We start from the raw sequence: 24724 nt of genomic DNA, 5'->3' as shown, positions 1-24724 counted from the left end.
CCATTGGTAAGAGTAGGATGGGTATGTTGTAAAATTCCTAATAATTGAATATAAGCTGTTATTTTATTTGATTTTAAACAGGTTGTAAGTTAAATGTGGCCCTTTTAGATGCTATGGGTCATAAATTCACTCCATATTAAAGTTGAGATGCTTACCTGCCAGAAGATGAGGCAGAAGTATCCCTATAAACCTCTCTTGCCTTCCATCTGCCCAGTGGAGGGAAGCGTATGCTAAATGCCAAAGATGTGTCACAGGCTAAGTGCCCCTGGAGTTTAAAGAAAGTGGTCAGAGAAGCTTTGCAGAGTAGGTGAGGTTTGTACTCATTCTTGAAGAATAGAACGAAAATGGAGAGTGTGGCAGAGTATTTCAGGCAGGGGGATGGCATAAGCGAATATGAAGGAGCCGTGGTTTGTGTAATGCATTACAGAAGAAGGTACTGACAGATTTACTGAAATGGAAGTTGGTATAAGAAAGGGTAAAAAGGGTTAGAAAAATTGGGACAAGATCATGGAGTACAGTGAATGCTGGACTAAGTGCCATTGAAGGAAATGATAGGCGAATCATTTAATGACAGCGTGGTCAATATAATGGATTAAGGAGAGATCAAAGACCATAATTGAGGATGTTATAAAAATCCATTACATGAATGGTATGAATCTACATCGTGTACAACGATAGAAACGAAATGATGGTACCCCATTTGTGTACAATGAATCAAAATGCAGCCCATAAAAAAATCAAAAAATAAATAAATAATTAAAGAAAATACTATTTGAATAAAAAATTATCACATATCTGAAAAAAAAAGTCCAGGACAGAGAGAAGGGGCTTTGAGCTAGGATGATACAAGAGGGAACATTCTGAGGAAAAGATGAGAAAGATGTATTTACAACTTCTTTTTTGAGAATTGCCTTTATAGTTTGTAGTGCATATTTTCAGTATTGGCAAATATTGTGGATGTAGAATTTAAAGAAAATACCTTAAGATTCATCTTATTTCACTCTTCTATTTTAGTGCTGAGGAAATTTACATGATTTATATAATTCCGTGTCAGAGCCGATATCGTAATTCTACTCTTTTGATGTTTTTGTTCCTCAGTGTGGTTATCACATGAAAAAAAAAAATTAACTGAAAAAGAACAGCTGAAAAATAAGAGCACTAGATCTCCAAGGAAGATTGGAAATGTAAGGGAGCACTTTCTCTTTAGTGATAGTTAATTTAAGGCCTGAGGTAGGCTTACTCAAGGCTTCTTTGTGGACCAGTGGGCTGGGAAAGACCAGATAAGCAAGCAAAGTACACCCCTCCTAGTTGGGTGTTGTCTAAATAGCCTGGGAAGTTACACTTGATATCTGTCAGGTTAAAATCCAGGACAGGGTAAACTGTAAGGCCTCCTCCCAGCAGATGCTACCTGAGCACAACTCACCTCAGAAGACTATTCATTCAACTCTAAACAATTATGGTTTAGTTCTTGGATTTAGTTCGTACTTTCCTTCCTTTCTTGAAGTGCTCAGAGCACAATCACTAATAATCTACTTGTCTCCGTATGGTTCTTAATGAAGAGGGATTGCATGTTTCATCATCCATGGAGAGGAAAACAGAAGGTCTAGACTTCTCTGTTGAAGTATGCGTTGCGGAAGGGAATGAATATGTACCCTTAGAGTCTGGGAGTGTAGTCCAAAGTAGTTCCTGTGGCAAATATGGTATTACTTTGAAGTTTCTGGATTTTATCTTAAAAATGTATGAAAATTTTGCATTTGATTTTGCAATATTTATTAATATTAATATAATATTCTACCTATATTTTTTAAATATAAAATATATTAAGTTTTAAATATTTGAGGAAAAAATAGCTTCTCCAATATAACCCAGTTTGAGAAATATAGTTTTAGAGAATATATGTGATTTATTTAGACCAATTTATTTAAACCTGCTGTTCCCCGCCTGGCGGGGGGGAGAAAAAAAAAAAGAATAAAGGAAGACGATTTGAAATATAAGATAGTAAAAGGCACACATAAGGTTTATAGAAATATGTGCAGGGTCATGACGTTGGATGAAGCCACCTCCTTCTAAACTCAGAATCATCATTTGAGTTCCACTGAGGAACTTGAGGTTTTCAGATGAATGTAAAATACTAGACAATACCTAATATAGAGATAGATACCTCATGGCCATCAGAGAATCAGAAAGTCATTGAGTAAGGGACTTAGTGGTTCATTGTCCCTAATTCTGGACATATATTGGAATAATTTGGAAAGCCTATTAAAGTAAAGCTTCTGGACCCCACCGGACCCGGAATTGGATCCTTTGGGAACCCAAGGACTATTAAATTTTCTTGGCTGTTTTTATGTACTTGTCTGTGAACTGTTAATTGGCAACCACTGACTGAATAATCTTTTGTAGAATCTTCTCCAACAGAAAGCTTTTGTCTTTCTTTCTTTTTTTCTTTTTTCTCCTTTCTTTGTTTTTGCAGTCCTCGGGATCCATCCCAGAGCCTTGCACGTGTTAGGCAAGTGCTTGGCCACTGAGCTGCATCCCTAGCCCCGGTGTTTGCCTTTGCTTGACATTATTTCCATTGAGTGTCCTTTTTCATTTGGGGGACAGCACTACTTTAAAGAAAAAAAAATTTTTCTTAATTTTAATTTTAATTTTTTATTTATTTTTTAAAATTTATTTTTATTGTAAACAAATGGGATACATGTTGTTTCTGTTTGTACATGGAGTAACAGCATATCATTTGCGTAATCATACATTTACATAGGGTAATGATGTTTGATTCATTCTGTTATTTTTTTCCTTCCCCTCATCCCCCCACGCCTCTTTTTCCTCTATACAGTCCCTCCTTCCTCCATTCTAGTCCCCCTCCCACCCCCCCATTATGTGTCTTCATCCACTTAAAAGCGAGATCATTTGTCCTTTGATTTTTTGAGATTGGCTTATCTCACTTAGCATGATATTCTCCGATTTCATCCATTTGCCTGCAAATGCCATAACTTTATTATTCTTTATAGCTGAGTAATATGCCATTGTATATGTATACCACAGTGTCTTTATCCATTCATCAATTGAAACATCTAGGTTGGTTCCGCAGGCTGGCTATTGTGAATTGAGCAGCTATGAATATTGATGTGGCTGTATCTCTGTAGTATGCTGATCTTAAGTCCTTGGGGTATAGGCCAAGGAGTGGGATAGCTGGGTCAAATGGTGGGTCCATTCCAAGTTTTCTAAGGAATCTCCACACTGCTTTCCAGAGTGGCTGCACTAATTTGCAGCCCCCCCAGCAATGTATGAGTGTACCCTTTTCCCCACATCCTCTCCAACACCTATTGTTGATTGTATTCTTGATAATCACCATTCTAATTGGGGTGAGATGGAATCTTGGGGTAGTTTTGATTTGCATTTCTCTTATTACTAAAGATGTTGAACATTTTTTCATATATCTGTTGATTGCTTGTAGATCTTCTTCTGTGAAGTGTCTGTTCATATCCTTAGCCCATTTGTTGATTGGGTTATTAGTATTCTTGGTGTAGTTTTTTGAATTCTTTATATATTCTGGAAATTAGTGCTCTATCTGAAGTATGAGTGGCAAAGATATTCTCCCACTCTGTAGGCTCTCTCTTCGAATTGCTGATAGTTTCCTTTGCTGAGAGAAAACTATTTAGTTTGAATCTATCCCAGTTATTGATTCTTGCTTTTATTTCTTGTGCTATGGGAGTCCTGTTAAGGAAGTCTGATCCCAAGCCAACAAGTTGAAGATTTGGACCTTTCTTCTATAAGATGCAGGGTCTCTGGTCTGATTTCAAGGTCCTTGATCCATTGTGAGTTGATTTTTGTGCAGGATGAGAGAATAGGGGTTTAGTTTCATTCTGTTGCATATGGATTTCCAGTTTTCCCAGCACCATTTGTTGAAGAGGCTATCTTTTCTCCATTGCATATTTTTAGCACCTTTGTCTAGTATTAGAAAATTGTATTTATTTGGGTTTGTGTCCGTATCCTCTATTCTGTACCATTGATCTTCCTGTCTATTTTGGTGCCAATACCATGCCATTTTTGTTACTACTGCTTTGTTGTATAGTTGAAGTTCTGGTATTGTGATACTCCCTGTTTCATTCTTCCTGCTAAGGATTGCTTTAGCTATTCTGGGTTTCTTATTCTTCCAGATGAATTTCATGATTGCTTGCTCTATTTCTGTGAGGTACATCATTGGGATTTTAATTGGAATTGCATTGAATCTGTATAGCACTTTTGGTAGTATGGCCATTTTGACAATATTAATTCTGCCTATCCAAGAACATGGGAGATCTTTCCATCTTCTAAGGTCTTCCTCAATTTCTTTCTTCAATGTTTTGAAGTTTTCATTGTAGATATCTTTTTGTACAGGGTGAGAGATAGGGGTTTAGTTTCATTTTACTGCATATGGATTTCCAGTTTTCCCAGCATCATTTGTTGAAGAGGCTATCTTTTCTCCATTGTAAGTTTTTGGCACCCTTGTCTAGTATGAGGTTACTGTACTTATTTGGGTATGTCTCTATGTCTTCTATCCTGTACCATTGGTCTACCTGTCTATTTTGGTGCCAATACCATGCCGTTTTTGTTACTAAAAATGCCTTTTTATTTATTCAGGCTTTCTTTAAATTTTCAACAATGTTTTATAATTTCTAGACTGTGAATTTTACACTTACTGTGCTGTGTTTATTCCTAAGTACTCTACTCTTTTTTGGTGCTATTGTAGGTGGTTTTATTTTCATTTCAGTTTTTCATTGTTATATAATGAGTTGATTTTTTTTTTTTTTTAATCTTGACCTTGTATCTTGTACCCTCATAGTTCTGATTTTTTGGGGGCTGGGGTACTGGGATTGAACTCAGAGGCACTCGACTGCTGAGCCACATCCCCAGTCCTAGTTTTATTTAGAGACAAGGTCTCGCTGGGTTGCATATCGCCTCACTTTTGCTAAGGCCGTCTTTGCACCTGCAATCCTCCTTCCTCAGCCTTCTGAACCACTGGATTACAGGTGTGCACCACCACACCCAGCTAGTTCTTTTAATGTGAAGTTCTTCTTCTGAACAAAAATCTTTTTACAGTCATATGTTCTTTTTTTTCCCCCTCCTTTTGAAAGGAAATAAATTTGTTGAGGAAGCTGGATTACTATATATTTTGATGTTGAGATGTGATTATAAAATGGTGACATTTAAAAAAAAAATTCTTAACTGCTCTTATATCATTTCCCAAACTAGAAGTGGAAACAGCATTGCAGTAGGCTCTTAATATTTTTGAAAACTAATTTTAAAATCAACACTTAGAAACTCTAGATTTTCTTTATTGCTTTATTTTTTGTATGCTAATAATTCATTCATCAAACCATTTAATTCAACACTAATTGAATGTAGGTCACTAGGCTGTGGAGATGAGGCTTTTGCTCTGCTCTAGCTGTGTTCCCTGGATTGTAGGGGACAGGTGGACACAGAACTTTAACAGTGTGAGACCACCATGCAGGTACAACACTTACTATGTAGAAGAGAGAGCAGTCACTGTATCTTGGTGGTAATCATGGAAGAATTTTAACAAAAAAACATGAAAGTCATCTGGGTAACATTGGTTTAGAAGTATTTTTCAGGGCCAGGGTCACTTAGAGTTGATTCTTGGCTTGAAAGGTTGTTATTTGTAGAGCCCTTTTGCTGTTTGTATTTTTTCAAAGTTTTTTTTAGTTGTTGATGGGCCTTTATTTTAATGTTTTACATGCGGTGCTGGGACTCGAACCCAGTGCCTCACACATGCTAGGCAAGTGCTCTACCACTGAGCCACAACCCCAGCTCCTGTGGTTTGTACTTTTGCTCTGAACCTGGCATCCTAAGTTTTAGCTGACTTAAAAGGCACTCCTGCAGTGTAGGTTAATTTGTTAGTGGTTATTTTTCTACCGTATCCTTTTCTATCCTTGTCATACTGTTTTGTGTGTAATATTATGAATAAGCATTGACTTAGTGGTGTCCTCCTTTATTAATGCAGAAGCATACAAACCAACAAAAGACAATTGAGGAAATGCCTGTCCTTTGGTATTGATTGTACCCCGTATGTCCATTGTTGTGTAATGTGGAATTTCGGCTTCAAGGGGTCTAAATTTTAGGGAGGAAAGATACAGATACGTGAAAACAAATAAACAGGGGCTGGGCCTGGGGCTCAGTGGGAGAGTGCTTGCCTGGCATGTGTGAGGCACTGGGTTCAATTCTCAGCCCAACATAAAAATAAATAAATAAAAATAAAGGTTCATTTGCAACTAAAAAATACAGATTAAAAAAAGAATACAAACATATTTTATAATTAAATGTTGGAATAATTGCTACAACGTACTGTGGGATAGTTGAATAGTGTTTTAACATACACTGTATGATGTAAGTAGAAAGGATGCTCAATAAATGAGGCAGAGGCTTCATTATAATGAGAAATGGAAATCATTGTAGGTTGGAATTATGGGATTAAGATCACCTTGATACAGTGGTTTGGAAGGCTGAGGCAGGAGGATCTCCATTTCAAAGCCCAGCCTTAGCAAAAAGCAACACACTAAGCAACTCAGTGAAACCCTGTCTCTAATAAATACAAAATAGGGCTGGAGATGTGGGTCAGTGGTCGAGTGTCCTGAGTTCAATCCTTGGTACTCCCTCCCCGCTAAGAAAAAAGATCGCCTTGAAGAAGTTGGGACTTAGGCTGAGCCTAAGTGATGGGCAGGTTATGCTCTGTCACCCAGTTGCTTCTCTCACCTCTTATCCTTCCATTGTGGTTCTTACTGACTCCTCTCTAGCCACACAGGCTGCCAGACATTCTAAGTATGCTTCCACCTGAGGGCCCATCGTTAGGAGATCACCATTTCCATTTACTGCCTGAGATTCTTCCCCCAGTTATCTGAATGGCTTGGTCCTATCCTTTCTTTAAATGTTATTATATTAGAGAGGCCACTCCCAGTGTCTCTGTACAAAGTAGTAGCTCACATTATTCTCTGACGTTTATCATTCTCCATTTTCTTCATTGCATTTATCACCATTTGATGATGTTTAGTTGCATATTTATTTGAGAGGGGGGCTTAGTGGGAGGAATTTAGGTCTTTGGGACTTTTCCCTTGAGGGGAATGTTGGGATTGCATTCCCTCTCTCTCTGTCTTTGCTTCCTGGCTAACATAAGGTGAGCCGGTTTGCTGTACCATGAGCTCCTCTCCATGATGTTTTTCCCCACCACAGGCCCCATGTGATGGGCCAAATGACCATGGACTAAACCCTCAGAAATCACATAAGCTATTTATCTCAGGTATTTTGTCCCAGTAATGGAAAGCTAACATATTTGATGTCTGTCTCTGCTGGAGTGACCAACTGTCCTGTTTTGCCCAGGACTAAGGATTTTGTGGGATGCAGGACATTCAGTGTTAAAATGGGACAGTCCCAGGCAGACTGGGATAGTGGATCACCCTTGTCTCTTTACTAGAGTGCCAGCTTCATTAGAAAGTGAATTGGTTTTGTTCACTGCTAGTAAACAGAAGACAGCCTGGTGTGTTAAGGGACAAACATGTATTTATTAGATGAACAGGTTTCCTTTCAAGTTGTGTCTTCCTTAAAGGACTTGCTGGTTTTTAAGAATAGAAAATGTACTTCAGAATAAAATTTCAAAACAGTAGCAAAAATTTTAATGTTGGAAAAATTTGGGGGATAGAAATCAGCTAACATAACCTCCAAAGAAATGATTTTTGGCTTCTGTTTTGCAACACCCTGTGGTAAGTTCAATTGCTTCAGAGGGTATTTTGAAATTCTTTTCCCCCAAATAATGATAATTCATTTTAATTCAAAATAAACTTTCATAAAGGAAGGGTAGATCATGATTTAACGAGAAGAGCATGTTGCAATCTCCCTGTGAGTTTGGAAACTACTGCTACCTGAGTTCCTAGTTTGAAGACAATAAGGGCCGTTTACTGTTTGGGACAAATTCTTCAGGGTCATACACTGCAGCTGCTACTCACTGGTGGCTTGAGATCTTCCTTGACTCTCTGCTTGCCTGGAATGTGAGTGTACCAACACCTTGTCGCTTTTCCTCCTCTGCCCTTTACTGTGCTATCTACAGAAAGACACCTTTTGAATGAGTTCTTGTAAAGTAGTTCCCATCCCCTGTATACATGAAGTTTATGCTACAACTGCACCAAGCTGAAATGGACTGACTGCATGTCACACTATTGAAAAATGCCATCCAGACATGTGGTGCTCCTATTCCCTAGACACTTCCAAGTGCCTTGGCCTACAACACATTTTAAAATAGAACACTTTCTCATTTTTAAGATTCTTTTTCATGCCTTATTTGAGAGCTATAAAAGACTTATCTTTGGCCCTCATGCTGAACATAGTGCTCAAGATGGATAAGTACTGCAACTTCTCGTGCAAGTGCCGGAATGGAGGTCTATGCACAGGGTTCTGTGGGAACAGAGAGCAGCACTTTACCACAGCCTGCCTGCATAGTAAACGTCAGGGCTGTAGACACATTTGCTGCTTATTTGTACATAGCATGTATTTTAATGTGACTATGGTTAATGAATAACATAACATATGGAGGAATGAGTGCACAAATCACAAGTGTATATTGTAATTTCCTAAAGTGTATGTCATTTTTTTGGGGGGAGTACCGGGGAACTGAACTCAGGGGCACGCGACCACTGAGCCACAAGCCCAGCCCTGTTTTGTATTTTATTTAGAGACAGGGTCTCACTGAGTTGCTTAGTACATTGCTTTTTTCTCAGGCTGGCTTTGAACTGGAGATCCTCCTGCCTCAGCCTCCTGAGCTGCTGGGATTATGGGCATGCACCACTATGCCCAGCTCAAAAGTGTTATATCATTTACTTTCCCAAAAGTAACACATCCACGCAACTAGGGCCTTGATCAAAGAACAGAACCTTTCCTACTATCCCTAGAACAGAGACCCTGTGCCTAATAGAAGAAAAGGTAGGCCCAAATTTTCATCATATTGACTTAGGACCTTACTTCCTTAATTAGACTCCTAAAGTGCAAGAAGTAAAATTAAGATTCAATGGGATGGATTCAAACTAAGAAGCTTCTTAGCAAAGGAAACAATCAATAATGTGAAGAGAGAACTTACAGAGTGGGAGAAAATCTTTCCCACACGTACTTCAGATTTAGCACTAATTTCCAGGAAAAAGAACTCAAAAAACTTAACACCAAAAAAACAAATCCCAATCAATTAATGGACTAAGGAACTGAACAGACACTTCAAAGAAGAAGAAATAAAATAAATCAACAAACATATAAAAAGTGTTCATTATCTCTAGCAATTAGAGAAATGCAAATCAAAACTACTCTCAGATTTCATCTCACTCCAGTCAGAATGGCAATTATTAAGAATCCAAGCAATAATAAGTGTTGGCGACATGTGGGGAAAAAGGTACACTTGTACATTGCTGGTGGGAATGCAAATTGGTGCAACCACTCTGGAAAGCAGTATGGAGATTCCTCAGAAAACTTGGAATGGAACCATCATTTGACCCATCTATCCCACTCCTCAGTTTATACCTAAAGGACTTAAAATCAGCATATTACAGTGATATAGCCACATCAATGTTTATAGCAGCTCAGTTCACAAAAACTGAACTATGGAACCAACATAGATGCCCTTCAAAAGACGAATGAATAAAGAAACTCTGGTATATATACACAATGGAATATTACTCAGTCTTAAAGAAGAATGAAATTATGGCACTTGCAGGTAAATAGATGGAGCTAGAGAAGATCATGCTAAGTGAAATAAGCCAATCCTGCCAAACCAAAAGCCAAATGTTTTCTCTGATAAGTGGCTGCTGATCCATAGTCAAGGGGGAGGTAGAGAAGAATGAAGGAGCTTTGGATTATGCAGAGGGGAGTAGGGGAGGGGTGAGTAGGGCAGTGGGGATGGGAAGGACGGTAAAATGAGACAGACATTATTACCCCATACGCATGTATGATTACACTACTGGTGTGACTCAGCACCATGTACAGCCAGAGGTATGAGAAGTTATACTCCATTTGTGTTATGTATGTGTCAAAATGCATTCTACTATCGTGTATAACCAATTAGAACAAATAAAAAACAGAGCGTTTCCAGCTTTGGGAAGCCCCACTGGTACCCACTTCCATCTTCCTGACTGCCCTGCCTAGAGCTAGAGTTAAGTGCTATGCCGACTCACATCACCATTATTAATTTTACCTCTTTTTGGTATTTATACAAATGGAATTAAACAGATGTACTTGCGTGTCTGGCTTCTTTCTCTTAACACTTATTTATAGTTTTCTTGGTTATTATTCAGGGTCATTGCCAATAGTATTTCACTGTATGAACATACCACAGTTTATTTATCCATTCTCCTGTTGACTGATATTTGGGTTATTTTCTATTTTTTTTTGCCGTTGCGAGTAGCACGACTGGGAACATTGTTGTTCATGTCTTGGTGAATTTATGCGTGCATTTCTGTGGGGAATTGTTGAGAGGTGAACTTGCCAAGGCCCACATGGTATAGAGGGTAAGTCTCAGGTTCAGCCGGAAGAAAAATTATACTGGTATTTTTGAATAGGGAAAATTTAATATAGAGAATTACTAAGTACTTAAAAGAGTAACAGAACTAACTTTAAAGAATGAAGATGAACAGTGGTAGAGAGCAGCAGTGCCCAGGGAAGAACAAACTTGGAAGACCCTTCCTCCATTCCCAACCCTTTTTCCTGCCCCAAGACTGAGGCTTCATCTCCTTATTGGAGCGGGTATGGTTGCAACCCACTAGGTAAGATGGGAATCCTCATTGGGGTGCTGGTGGCCTGGGCCTGTTGAGTAGACATGAGCTGCTATAGAGAAACGGGCTTGACTGTGGGCACTGCTGGGTGTCTGTGTGCTTCTGGCAACTTCACTCAAAAGTACACCAGCTCCAGTGAGAAGCTTCTTCCTCTGCTGTGACATACACTGTCCCTACGTCACATGACAAGCCAGACATTGTACCAGGCGGCAAAGGAAAATGTTCACAGGGTCCAGCCCAGTTTCCTAAACAGGGTACAGAAGAGTGGATTGAGAAGATGAGCGGCAGTAAACGAATAGAGCACAAATGGTATTGCCAAACTTACCTTCCAGGTTAGTATTTTCTTCTCCTAAACCCATCTCATGAGTTCTTAACTTTGGATACTGTATTCTAGAATTCTCTAATTCTCAATGTCCCTTTCTATCTGTTTTTAATTCTCTGGTGAATTTCTTTTATCTTTTTATTTATATTCTACACAGCATTCTTCATTTTCTTGCATATCTTAATCATGTTTCTTTTCAAATTCTTATGAGCTGATTCTGGTATCTGGTTTCCTTGGGTCTTTTAGTTTTGCTTGCTTTTATCCTTAGTTATCATTCATATAGTTCTGTATTTGGTGTTTCAAGTAGTTTAAGTAAATGTCAGGTATTCCAGTTTAAAAATTCAGAGGTTGGGCTGTGGATGTAGCTCAGTGACAGACTGTGCACCTGGCATGCAAGGCCCTGGGTTCAACGTCCCACATCACAAAAACAAAATAAAAAAAAAAAGCTATAGAAGCTCAGAGGATGCCACTTTCTACTGGAAAGAGGGTGCATTGTCCTCTCTGATAGACATACAGGCTGGTATCTCATTCCAGATGGGTACTTTGCTGAGTCTAGGTTGTGTTATGGCTTTGGCAAGGCCGTGCCTATTCCTGAGGAGTGCTCTTGGGGTTGTTGGGAGCCTGGTGTGGTCAGTGTTCTTAAGACAATTTTATATGTGTTGGCCTAAACTTACCTTAGAATAGAACGCCATGCTACTGATCAGATATTTGAACACATAAGCAAATTTGAACACATCAGATATTTGAACACATTGAGCCACATGAGGGTGGCTCTTCACCCTCATGGAACCCAGTTATTAAATTTTGTCTTGCAGAATAGCTCTGTTCTGCTTTTCTTAAATTTCTTAAATGCTCTTTCTTAAATTTTAGCCTCTTAACTTGGACTGTGCCAGAACTCATCAAAGTCTTGAGGGCAACTGGCTGCGTGTTTGAGGTCTCTCAACCCTCTGCCAAAAGTTCCCATGGTTTTTCTGAGCCTCAGCAGAGCTCTGTGACTGGGTATGGCCTGGATTCCCAGCTTCCCTGCAGTGCCCAGAATTTGCAGATATCCTAGGGTGAAAGCAGCTACAGAAGTTAGTTTCTCTCTCTGGTTCTCTCCATGCTGGATTCTCTACCCCTCCAGTTCTTATTGCTTCTGCAGATAACAGATGCCTTCCGATTGACATCTATATTTTACCTTGCTTTCCTGTTAATCTTATTGCGAACTCTGGTCTGTACAAAGCTGCTGTGTCCCCATGGCAGCATGTATTTGGAGAGCATATGATTTTTACCCTTTACTTTCAAAGCAAAAGTACAAAAGTCTTTATTTAGTAAACCATAAAATCTCACACACTTTGTTGGTAAGAATACAGAATTCATCAGAATTCATTATTAATAATTAATAAAATGTTTGATGGCCTCTAAAATTAATTAATAAAAAGTAACACAACATTCCATAGCTACTACTTCCTTTATTATGAAAGTCTGAATTTTCCTTTAAAGCAAAATTGGCTTCAACGGATTTTCCTTTAAAGCAAAATTTTGAAAGCATGTAGTAGAACACCATGGAGTAGACGGTTTTCTGGGACTACTATGAATGTGGAGGCCATTCTTGTCAAGTTCATACTGTCCTAGGCTCTCCAAGAAGTTGTTAAAGATACCTAATCTCAGTTATTGAGTGTTCACTGCATCCCAGGAATATGTTCACTATATAATACATATTATTTCAGTCTTTATTACACCTCTTAAAGTATGTACTACTTTTCTTCCTTATTTTTTTTTTGAAAATTATGAATTTTAATGATAATCTTTATGTAGAAAGGCATATTGGTATTTCATTTAATTAATTCTGATTCTTTTCACCCTTATTTTTCTTCTCTTAAGAAAAGGAAACTGAGGCTTGGAGAGGTTATGAAATACACTCAAGATCTGAACCCTAAGCCCACACTTCTTTCATTTTGAGACAGTGTATCCCTGCCCCCCACCTCTGTTTCCTGAGTCCTGGGATTGTGGGTGCACAGTACCACACCCAGCCCCCGCTCTCTCACTGCTACTTCTGGTACCTTCAGTGTTTTCTTTGTCTGAGAATCTGGCTCAAGGGAGAATTTGGGGAGCTCATTAATGTTTTGTTTTCTCATATTTAATCAAATCAGTATATAATCAGTCAAAAATATTTATTGAACATCAAAAAAAAAAAACCTGGATTTTTTTTCCTAGTGTAGAATAAGAACATTGTTTAGAGATGGTATCTCTAGTTCTCTTGAGTCAGATGCAGCTTATAATCAAAGGATGCATCAATAAAGAACCCAAGAGAATAGGAGCGAATTACTAGAAATTTTGATGGAAAATTGGCTTATGCACTGATAAATTAAAAACTCTACTTATCCTTCTACCATCATCTATTTTAACTTATCAGTTATGGAAGCATTTATGAAGTGGGAAGAAAGTTGATGTTATTCCTTTTTTTTTTTAATTGTGCTTCCTAAAGGGAGGCCGTGGAAGGCTCCTGATTTAAAAATGATGATTTATGATTTCATCTATTTTTCCAAAATTGTTGCTATTATAGCCAATTGTGGATTAAGGAGAAGATTATTAATATGCATACACACATAATTTTTAAAGCATGTGGTATAAACAAGGCTTTTAAAAGCATAGTTGTAGAAAAACAGAACATTTTGAAAGTACAAACAAGGTACATTTAAAATGTTCACACTTATAAGACAAATGATAAAAAGGCAAACCAAGTTATTTTTTGAAATCCAATGGCAAATATAACATTTAGCAGATGTTGCCAGTTTTGATTTACATGACTGAATTTGTAAAACATGCCTTTGGGAAAATGAGGCACTGAGTTGAGTATAAACCATTACAGTTCAAGAATATGCTTATCCAGAGGAGTTCTATAATGATCAGATTTGGAGATGATCCTTTGTCTTTGGTTGGTCCTCTGTCTTTGTCATCTTGTCATTATTGCCTCCTGTCCTTTCCACCATTCCCTTGGAAGAATTGGATTTGAAATTATGATAATGTATTTTCTTTCTTTCTCTCTCTTTTTTTGGCACTGGGGATTGAACCCAGAGGTGCTTCACCACTGAGCCACATCACCACCCCCCCACTCCCCGCCACCTTTTTTTTTGGAGACAGGGTCTCACTAAGTTGCTGAGGCTGGCTTTGAACTTGTAATCCTCCTGCTTCAGCCTCCTGAGCTGTTGGAATGACAGGTGTACACCACTGTGCCGGCTGTATTTTCATTTTTAATAACATATAAGATTCAGGTAACTACTAAGAAATACAAATCCATTCTGAGCCGTGTGTTACCCTTTGAGCATCCTTCCGCTCTCGGTGCTATTCTGTCTTGCCTGTGCACTCTGTCCTCTATGTTTATCAGTGTACTTTTATTTGGTGTAAAAGCATTTCTTCTAGACTTTACAGATTCACCTGAAGCATCTTTTAAAATTGGATTCTATCCTTATGACCTGCCCTTGATTGTTAGTACCTCCTCAGGAATAAAACATTTATCTCAAACTAGCCCTTTCTCTTAATTTTAAATGTTACTTATAGAAAACAACATAACTTCTAGAAAACCACTTAACATTGTTGACTAAAATGGTGGTAACTTGTGAATTTGTAACCCTGTTTTCCCTTACTATGTAGTTGGCTATGGTTAATAACTTACTAAAAAGCCATCTATTAATTCACCATTTTAATTCTAATGTCTGTGAACAGGGATTCTGCTAGTGTGTTTCTCTTAAGAGAGAAGTGCAAGTTTTACTAAATTAACATCAGAATTGTTATTGGCTAACTCATTAGCACTGAATAAGAGAGGGAGAACCTGCTTTTCAGGAAGACTTTGTTTTAATTGGAGAAACTGGAGGCAAACATTAAGAGAAATAGTGTAGCAAATTGTAGTACAGTGTATTGTCACAGAGCAGTCACACACCTGGGTAGTCGTGCTGCTTTTTACTGATGGCTTATCTTTTATTCTCTGTAATTCCAAGAGCATTTTTAAGACTGAGACTATTATATTACATAGCAGTTAACTAGTAAGTATACACTAAGGTTTTGTGTTTTAATGAATGAATGTGCTTAGTACCATATCAATGGTGCAGGAATCCTTCTAAAGTAATGACTGTTGAGCCAGGGCAATTTAAGGCTTGATGGAAGAGAACAGGTTTTAGCTGGGTCTTCAAGCAGGGTTAGGATTTAGAAGATGAAGGCAGGAGAGGATGGCACTGTAGGCAGGGGGACAAGCTTCAGAGAAGGATGGCATATTGGAAGCACCAAGCAAATCCGTTTTCTTAGAGTAGAATTCACCATCATAGGCAAATAGTAGAAAGTACAGTTATAAAGGTAGGTTGAAGCAGATAATGAGGGGTTTAGAATACAAAACTAGGGGATTATTAATTGCTAGTTTATGCTTTGATTTTGAGAAGCTACCTCAGACCTGGGTTTTGTTTTCCTTTTTGCCTTCCTAATATGGTTTACCAGCATATTAAAGCTGCTCATGAACTGAGGATTATATTTTTTTCCCTTAGGATATTGAAGATTCTGGAAATTTTTGATGTTATGACTTCTTAGCTACCTACTGTTAAGTATACTTCTAGAAATAGTTATGAACTTCATGTGGATATGACAGTTTTTCAGAGTCAAAGTTTTATTATGTATTTTTAAAGAATAATGAACAGTTGATTATTGATTATATTTCCTTAAGATCTCTAAATTCTCTACTTGCTTATAGGTTGGTTGTATAACTGACTTGTTTTGTGTGCTTTTGGTAAATAGGGTCTTAGAAGTGCTAATTTTTAAATAAACTTTTAGATTTACAGAATTATTGCAAAGACAGTGCAGAGTTCCTGTGTACCCCACATTCAGTTTCCCTTTTTGCTAATTTTTTGATTACTATGGTATATTTGTGACAAATAACGAGCCAGTATTGACATTGTTATTAACTAAAGTCCAGACTTTATTCATATTTTCTTAGTTTTTCCCTAATGTCCTTTTTTGGTTCCAGGGTCCCATATTTGTACACATTTCATTTAGTCCTCATGTCTGTTTAGGCTCTTCCTAGTTGTGACAGCTTCTCATACGTTTCTTGTTTTTGATGACCTTGAGGGTTTGAGGAGTAGCTGGTCAGATATTTAATTGAACGTCCCTCAGTTGGAATTTGGTGCTTTTCTCATGGTTTGACTGCGGTTATGGGCTTTTGGTAGGAAGACCTCAAAGTCACAAAGCCATTTTCATCATATGATGTCAAGGCTACATACTACCAATATGACTTTTTACCATTGATATTAACCTTGGTCACTTGTCCTGTGGGACTATTCTGTTTGGAAGGGAGTCAGCATGTGCAGCTTCTACTTAGGATGTGAAGAGATAGACTCTCTCTTTGAAGGCAAAGTGTCTAAAATAAATTATTTGAAATTCTTTAACATGGAATATTTGTTTATTCTCCTTTATTTTTTCAATCTTTTTTGTATCTAGTACAAGCCTACTTATAGATATTTATTTTGTATTTTATAATCTGATACTATGTTGTTGATTTTATTGCTCAAATATTTCCAGCTTTGGCCATTGGAAGTTTCTTCAGATGACTCTTGTATTCCTTTGACACGCCCCATTGTGATACTTGGTTTTTGTTGTTGGGTGGCCTGCCTTGCTTTGCTTTGCTTTGCTTTCCTTTGCTTGCTCACTTTCTTCCTTACTTCCTTCTTTTTCTAAGCACACTGTTACTTCTGGCTTTGTAAGATGCTCTAGGCTCATCTACTATAATATTACTTGCTCCATTCCTGAAATCAACTATTTCTCCAAGGAATCCTGAATTTTTTTTTTTTTTTTTTTTTTTTTTTTTTTTTTTTGTTGAAGAAAGATACTAGAAACCAAGATCCAAGCTCTAGGTATGCTTGCTGCTCCTGGGGTGTCATTGCTTTTGGGTCCTCTCAGCTAAGAGAGCAAAGAAATATGTGTAAATATATTCATATGTGTATATATACATTTAATATGTGTATATATACATTTATATATTTACACATATGTATATGTGTAAATACAACCATCTATATGTAATATTAAGAAAAACCTGATTTCGTATGAATTTCTCCAACTCCAATCTCCTACCACTTGGATCGTTGTAGCATTCTAGAATTATTTTAAGGTCCAATTTGTGTATGTCCTGGTCTCTGCTCTTTTGTAATATTATCTCCATCTCCTCATTGATTTGCTGATTCCTCCTACAAACATGTATTGAAGCCTTGTACTAGCCTTGTACTAGATAGGGGTGGAAAGATGAATGACTCATTGATGTAATTATAGTTTCTTCAGTGCCTGTTTATTGACCACCTCTCATATTTTAGGCACTGTGCTCTATTCTCACAGTTCAGTGGTGGAGGAAATCAGACTATTGATGGTTATAAGGCAGAATATAACTGTGATATAAACTAGAAAACAAGGTTATAACAAAATTCAGATGAAGAAGAAATTACTTCTGAGGGAAATCAATGATGGATTGTAGTAGTTGGAACTTTGGGGGATAGTAGTGACATAAAATGCAGCCACATTGATTCACACAATAAAAAAGAACCAGTTTACACCTAGCTTGAAGCATGGCTGGTTTTAGGGCTCTAACATTGATATCTGGGATTTGCTCTGCCTTCTGCTCTGCGTGCATTGCTCTCAGTCTCATCAGAGAATCTCCCAGGACCTCTAGGCCAACATGACAGTATAAAGTCGTGAGGAAGAGAAAGTCTTAGAGTTGGGACTCACGTGGGTCATTGTGTTCATGAACATTGTTGCTCTGAGGGATAGAATGTTCTGATTAACTGAACTTTGTACATATGCTCCATTCTTTTCATTATTAGTCTTGTGATTATTCAGTTGAATATCTTTGTTTTGTAAACATCTATGTACCTGTTGTTTTTTATAAAATAATGGACCTATTCCACATATTAAAATTAATCAGCGTAATTCTTCAGGTTCAGAAAATTCAGTTAATCCTAAACAGGTTGACCTTTAAAGAACTTCACTTGTAGATACAACATGGCAAAATTACAGAAAACAAAAGACAACAAGAAAAAAATCTGAAAACAGCCAGAGGAGATAAAAGGCAGCTATTAGGTTGTTGACTTTTTAACAGCAGCAAGGGAAGAGAGAAGTCATTTTAATAATAACTTTAATGACAAAAGAAAACAACTCCCATTTAAAATTCTACATCTAGCAAAAATATTGAAGAATTTAAGTGAAATAAATACAAATTCAGGTAAACAGGAGGAGTTTGTCATCAGCAAATTTTACTAATTCTTCAGGGAGAAGAAAAAAGTGTCATTTGGGAGGTCAGAGACACAGAAAAGAATGAGAAGCCATGAGATATATTTAAGGGAGATAGCTGTAAAGAGGGTATAAATTTGTACATCATTCAGAGGGCATTTTAGTTAGAGTCGTTTTATACATTTTAGTGGGTGTATATTATGTTCCCAATATACTTCATGTAGGCATGAAACGCAGTAACTTTTTTCTGTGTTTTCTGACTTGGGAGTGGAGAAGTGGGTGACTTGGGTGAAAAAAGAAAATGACATTTAAACTTGGTTTTGCAAGCAAATATTTGAATATTGACTATGACTGCCATCCAACTTTCTACTCCACAGAAAGTGGTACAGGGGATTGAACCCAAAGATGCTCTTACCACTGAGCTGTACAGTCCCCGTCTCCCACCCCCTGCCGCAGCCTGTCTTTTATTTTTGGAGTCAGGGTCTTACTAAGTTGCACAGGGCTGGCTCAAACTTGTGCTTCTCCTGCCTTCGCCTCCCAAGTCACTGGAAGTACAGGCGAGTGCTCAGCATCTACTCTCTGTTCTTATGTTGCTCCATATAGTCCTATAATCTTTCATGAGCATGTCTGGAATATGTTGATGGCTGGGTCGTGTCTCCACAAAAAAAAAAAAAAAAAAAAAAAAAAGATTTGAATTTCGTGTTGGGGAGAGCCTGGGCATTGACTGTTTTGGAGAGCCAATTGTAGTTTATAACCAGGGTTGAGAATCACAGATTGTGAAAACAATTCTGGGTGAAACAGAGCTGATTCTAGCCTGTTTTATTGATTACCAGGTGGGTTTTGCTGCTCATGGCACTTAGCTTCTGCACCTTTTTGATTAAACTGATAATATTAGCATCTCCCTCACAAGGCTTTTGTGAGGAATGAAGAAAGTGACATTTGAATGAAAAAAATGGGAATAGAAAGCAGCATGGAGACCAAAATGACCAAGGCAACACATAATCATAACAAGAAAGAGCTTAGCGAATGTCTGTGTATAAAAAGAGGCCTTCTCGTTCTCCATTATAATTGAAGCCACTTATTTTAATTTTTGACCTTACATTTAAATGCAATACAAATGTGGTGGTGTATTTACTGAACATTTTTTAGTTTGGGGATTGTTATACTGTATTTGACTTAGCTACAGGGATGGGCACACTAACAAGGAAAAAAAGGAGTCTTATAAATTTTGAAGCTGGTTCTAATGTATGCTATCTCCAACATTTTTAAAGGCAAAAACCTTAGCCATTAAAAAACATTTTTCAGAGAAATTATCTGCATCCGACTGAGAATTTTATGCCAAACTGCAGCCCCCACACAAGTTGGAGAGCCAAGATATTCAAACCGAAGTGAAGTGCCAGCTCAACCTTACACTGTTCTGATGTAATCCTTTAACCACGGAGGGATTTGTAGCCTAGCATTGACAGTGACTCAGGAGACCTTGTATACATTTGACAAAATGTTTTTAAGTTGTTGGGATTTGAAAACACCATAGAAGTACAATATTATTATAACCAAAACATTCAACACATTTATTGCATTTTTTGAATGTGTTTCAAGAACATTTATGAAGAAGCCAGATTGAAATGTAAAAAGTCTGGATTATTATAGAATTTTTAAAAGAAGGGCAGCTAATTACTTAGAGTATCTAAAATAGTCTATCAGAGATCTTCAGTCACTTTTTAAAATTAAAGAAGTCCTTTAGGATATTAAAATATTGATTTATAAGAGTAGCGATTGATATAACAATTATATATAATTAGTGTGTATAAAGGTACATTTAAAAAAAGACCTATTAACTTTGTTAATTTGGAGATGCTTACAGCTAACATGTAGTTTAGCTTAGTCAATCCCTATGTGAATCATTTAAAAATAGCAAAATTTATCCCAATGGTATTTGATTTTAATTTAAAAGCAAATTTATTATATTAAAGGTAAAAAGTAATAATTTATTTTAGTTTCAATCCCTACCTCAATACTACTCGTAAGCCCCAATTCACTAAATCTACTGTTTAAATAAAGAACACTTTATAGTCGGGAAAAGATTTAAATATTTATTATTTCAGATATTTGAATTTATTATCTTTATACTGATATATGAATTGAACTGAATAGAAATGATTTTGGAATTAGCTATACACTTATGATATATATGCATTTTTTCTAGTTTGTAGTGAAAAAGTCATTTAATAATATTTTTCTGAGTCAGAAAATTGGTAGCAGTAATTTTTAAACTTTTAAGACCAAAAAGTGAACAATTGACATGCTGTTTATTGAATTAATGAGTGATTTCCTGAAGAGGGACCAGGAGACATTATTTTTCTTTCTTTTTTTCTTTTGTTCATAACTCTTAAAAAGGAACTATAAACTTTTGTGTTAATTTTGGAACATGCTCTGTGAAAATTTTTGTTTTCTAAGAAAATAATGTTATATGCTTATAACATTTAGAATAATGAAGGTGTTGAGAATTAAGAAATTATTTAGCCTGATTAAATAGTTTAGATTAGTGTAGTGATGGCGCTTCTTTAACTTTTTAACATCATGTCATGTCTGTAAATTGGTAAGTAGCCATTTTTAAAAATCCAAGCATAATGATCTGATATACCTTTTAAAAATCAAATTAACTACAACTATTATATGTTCTTTCTCTTTCGGAGATTTTAAATTGTCACCCCAATTAGAATAGCGATTATCAAAAATACAAGCAACAGGTGTTGGCGAGGATGTGGGGAGAAAGGTACACTCATACATTGCTGGTGGGGCTGCAAATTAGTGCAGCCACTCTGGAAAGCAGTGTGGAGATTCCTTAGAAAACTTGGAATGGAACCACCATTTGACCCAGCTATCCCACTCCTTGGTCTATACCCAAAGGACTTAAAATCAGCATACTACAGAGATACAGCCACATCAATGTTCATAGCTGCTCAATTCACAATAGCCAGACTCTGGAACCAACCTAGATGCCCTTCAATTGATGAATGGATAAAGAAACTGTGGTATATATATACAATGGAATATTACTCAGCCATAAAGAACGATAAAATTATGGCATTTGCAGGCAAATGGATGAAATTGGAGAATATCATGCTAAGTGAGATAAGCCAATCTCAAAAAACTAAAGGACGAATGATATCGCTGATAAGTGGATGATGACACATAAGGGGGAAGGTGGGAGGAGTTAGTGTCAAGGTTAGGGTTAGGGTTAGGGTTAGGGAGGGGGTCACGAATGGAGGAAGAAAGGACTGTTTAGAGGGAAAAGAAGGGTGGGGGGGGCGGGAAGGGAAAAAATAATAGAATGAATCAAACAACATTACCATATGTAAATTTATGATTATACAAATGGTATGCTTTTAACCCATGTACAAACAGACAAATAACATGTATCCCATTTGTTTACAATAAAAAAAAAAAAAGTAGAAAGTATTGTGTAATGAAACCCCATGGACCTGTTACCTGCTTTCAATCCTTGTCAAGTCAGTGTTTTGTTTCATCTGTTCTCCTGTCCACTTGCTACCTAGGATAGTATTTTGAAGCAAATCCTAAAATTATACCATTTCATCTATATATATTTCAGTATGTTATTCAAAAGGATAAGGAGTCTTTTTAAAAGTACAGCCTGAATACCATTATCTTATTTAAAAAGTTGAATAGTAATTCCCTAGCATCATCAAATAACCATTGTTTTGATTTCTGATTGTTTGAATTAAGGTCTAGCCTTGTGACTGTTAAATTTTTAAAGTCTTTTTTTAAAATGTATTTTTTAGTTGTAGGTGGACATAATACTTTTATTTTATTTTTATGTGGTGCTGAGGATCGAACCCAGGGCCTCATGCTTGCTAGGTGAGGGTGCTACCACTGAGCCACAACTCCAGACTCTTTTAACTTATAGGTTTTCTCCATCTCCTTTTTCTCTTTACAATTTATGATTAAGGAAACAGGGTCAGTTATTCTATAAAATTACCACAGGCTGGATTTTGCTAATTTTGTCCTCATGGCATAGTTTTTAACACATCACTTTCTTCTGCATTTCATATTAATTGGTAAGTAGATATATGTCCCAGATATCTTGCATCTTCATTCACCTGGTGCATAATCACAAACCAAAAATAACCCCTGGCCTTGCTCTGCCCATAATATTTTGAATTTTGTGAAATAACTATGATAAGGATTACATGCTTTATTTTACACATGAGCTATTTAGGCATCTTTTGTTTCTATTTAGACAATTGTGTGACTGAAGATTAGAATTGGTAGTAATACTAGTTATGTCACAATGAGATGAATATGTACAAAGGAAGTAGAAAAGAACTATCTAACGCAACAGAAGGATTGTAAGGCACAGTATCCTGGAATCATTTATTTCAAGGACAGGTAGCTGTATTCACTTAAACCCCCTGAATGATACCACTCATTTAAAAAAGGGCAGTATTCTTATAATAATGACTTTGATTCATCAGGCTAGGTTAATTACATTAAATATGGTATATTTTAAACAATAACAACAGCAACTAGAATGTTGGCATTTTGCCACTTAAAGATTAAAGAATTAGATACCAAGGTTAAAACATGCAATGTTGTGGTTAATCTGTAATTTCTGTTAATAATATATGTAATGTTTACTTATTAAAGATGAGAATTGTATATAAAATTACAAAAGTTCTAATTTTTCAAGCATATGGGAATAAGATATGCTGATTAATTAAATATTCATACTCATAAAATTTACTGTCTGAGTTATATATGGATCACCATTTTTAAACATAATTGAATTTTGATAAAATACCCTTTACACTAAAAATAGAACATAATTTGATCTTTGATGATTCAGAAGCATTTAAGGAACCGTTCATTGCATTAGAATTATCGTTACTAACCTTAATTATCATTGTATTGTAGCTGCATAGCAGTTGATTAATGCAGAATTCCAAAGTAATATTAGATAGCTTTAGTGAGAGACACAGAATCACATAGAGACTTAACATGAACTAGTATGCACACACATATATGTTATGTGTGTGTGTCTGTGTGTCTTCATACTTAGACTTCTGTTTACCTGTGTATATAGATACACATATTACTGTTAAATTTATAATGTATATTGTTAAACATACACATATATATTGACTTGTGACATGTGCAGCCATTACCACTACTAAGGAAGCTGCAAATGGAAGGAATTTGATCAAAATTTACCAAGAGGAAATTGGCTCTAAGATATAATGATTTTGGCTGGAGAAGATAGTGATCCTGGCACAGTATACTCTCTATTTCCTTGTGAGAGCTCCAAGATTAAAAGAATTAGCTACATAGAGGCAGATGCTTGGTAGTTTTCTGGAAGCACAATTATAAGGTTTATGAAAAACAGGAAGATCAACATCTCATGCAGGTTTTTTGAACTGGGCACTGATTTTATGATTTTATGTGCTGTTTTGTATCCCATAGACTTTGTCTTTTGAGCCATGATAATTTCACTTTGTTTTTGTCTGTTTTTTTAAAAAGCATTCTTATTGTAAGTGTGCTAGCCTTTGAAAAGAAATTATATTTTAGAATGCTTGTGAGATACTATTTCTCAGACTGTTCAAACTTATAGTGATTGATAACTGTAATTAGCATATTGCAGTATTACACGTTTAGAATTACTGTGTAGTTTTCTTCTGTCTACTTCTGTTCATCACCATCAGATAAACTATGACTCCCAATAGCCAATATCTTTGTTGACCCTGTAAAATTTTTGGATCCTTTAATGTATATAATTTAGTTTATATTGAATACAGTACTGATGATTTTTCAGTTGAAAAATAATTTGAATGCCCATATTTGAATAGTCTTTAATATCTGACCATAGTATTTGCAAAAAGATGAATCAGATACTCTCCCTGTTCTCAGATTTTTTTTTTTATAGTCTCACAGAAGGAAAGTGATATGCAATAAACATATTACCCAGACAAGCAGTCATTCCTTATGAATATTAGTAGTTGCACTGAATCGGAGAACTTTTTTTCTTTTTTTTTTTTGTGGTGCTGGGGATTGAACCCAGGGCCTTGTGCATGTGAGGGAGAACTTTCTTTTTATCTTTAATTTTCAGGGACTGAGGAACTCTTAACTATTGTCTCTGCTGCATTTTGCTTCTGTGATACCGACAAACACCTGATGCATCTAACATACTTGAAGGAACTGTGGAAGGAACTAAACAATCTTTTTAGGAAATGCCTTAAAGTCTTAATTCAGAGGTTACAAACAGATGTTTGAAGGAGCCAGTCAAATCAAACAAATGAGTGAAAAAGTCAGATATAAAGTAGCCAGAATTAGTGGGGATTGTGACCTACTG

General features: G+C 36.5%; 1 protein-coding gene across 4 annotated transcripts in view; it reads left to right on the top strand.

The window, feature by feature from the left end:
• The window catches only part of BABAM2 (BRISC and BRCA1 A complex member 2), a 398788-nt gene that overhangs the window by 101968 nt on the left and 272096 nt on the right, over positions 1-24724 (top strand). The window lies entirely within an intron of this gene.

Source organism: Sciurus vulgaris (genome assembly GCF_902686455.1).
Source record: "Sciurus vulgaris genome assembly, chromosome: 14".
Lineage (NCBI taxonomy): Eukaryota > Metazoa > Chordata > Mammalia > Rodentia > Sciuridae > Sciurus > Sciurus vulgaris.
Note: the sequence above shows the minus strand (reverse complement) of the source record. Positions and strands in the feature narration are given on the sequence as shown.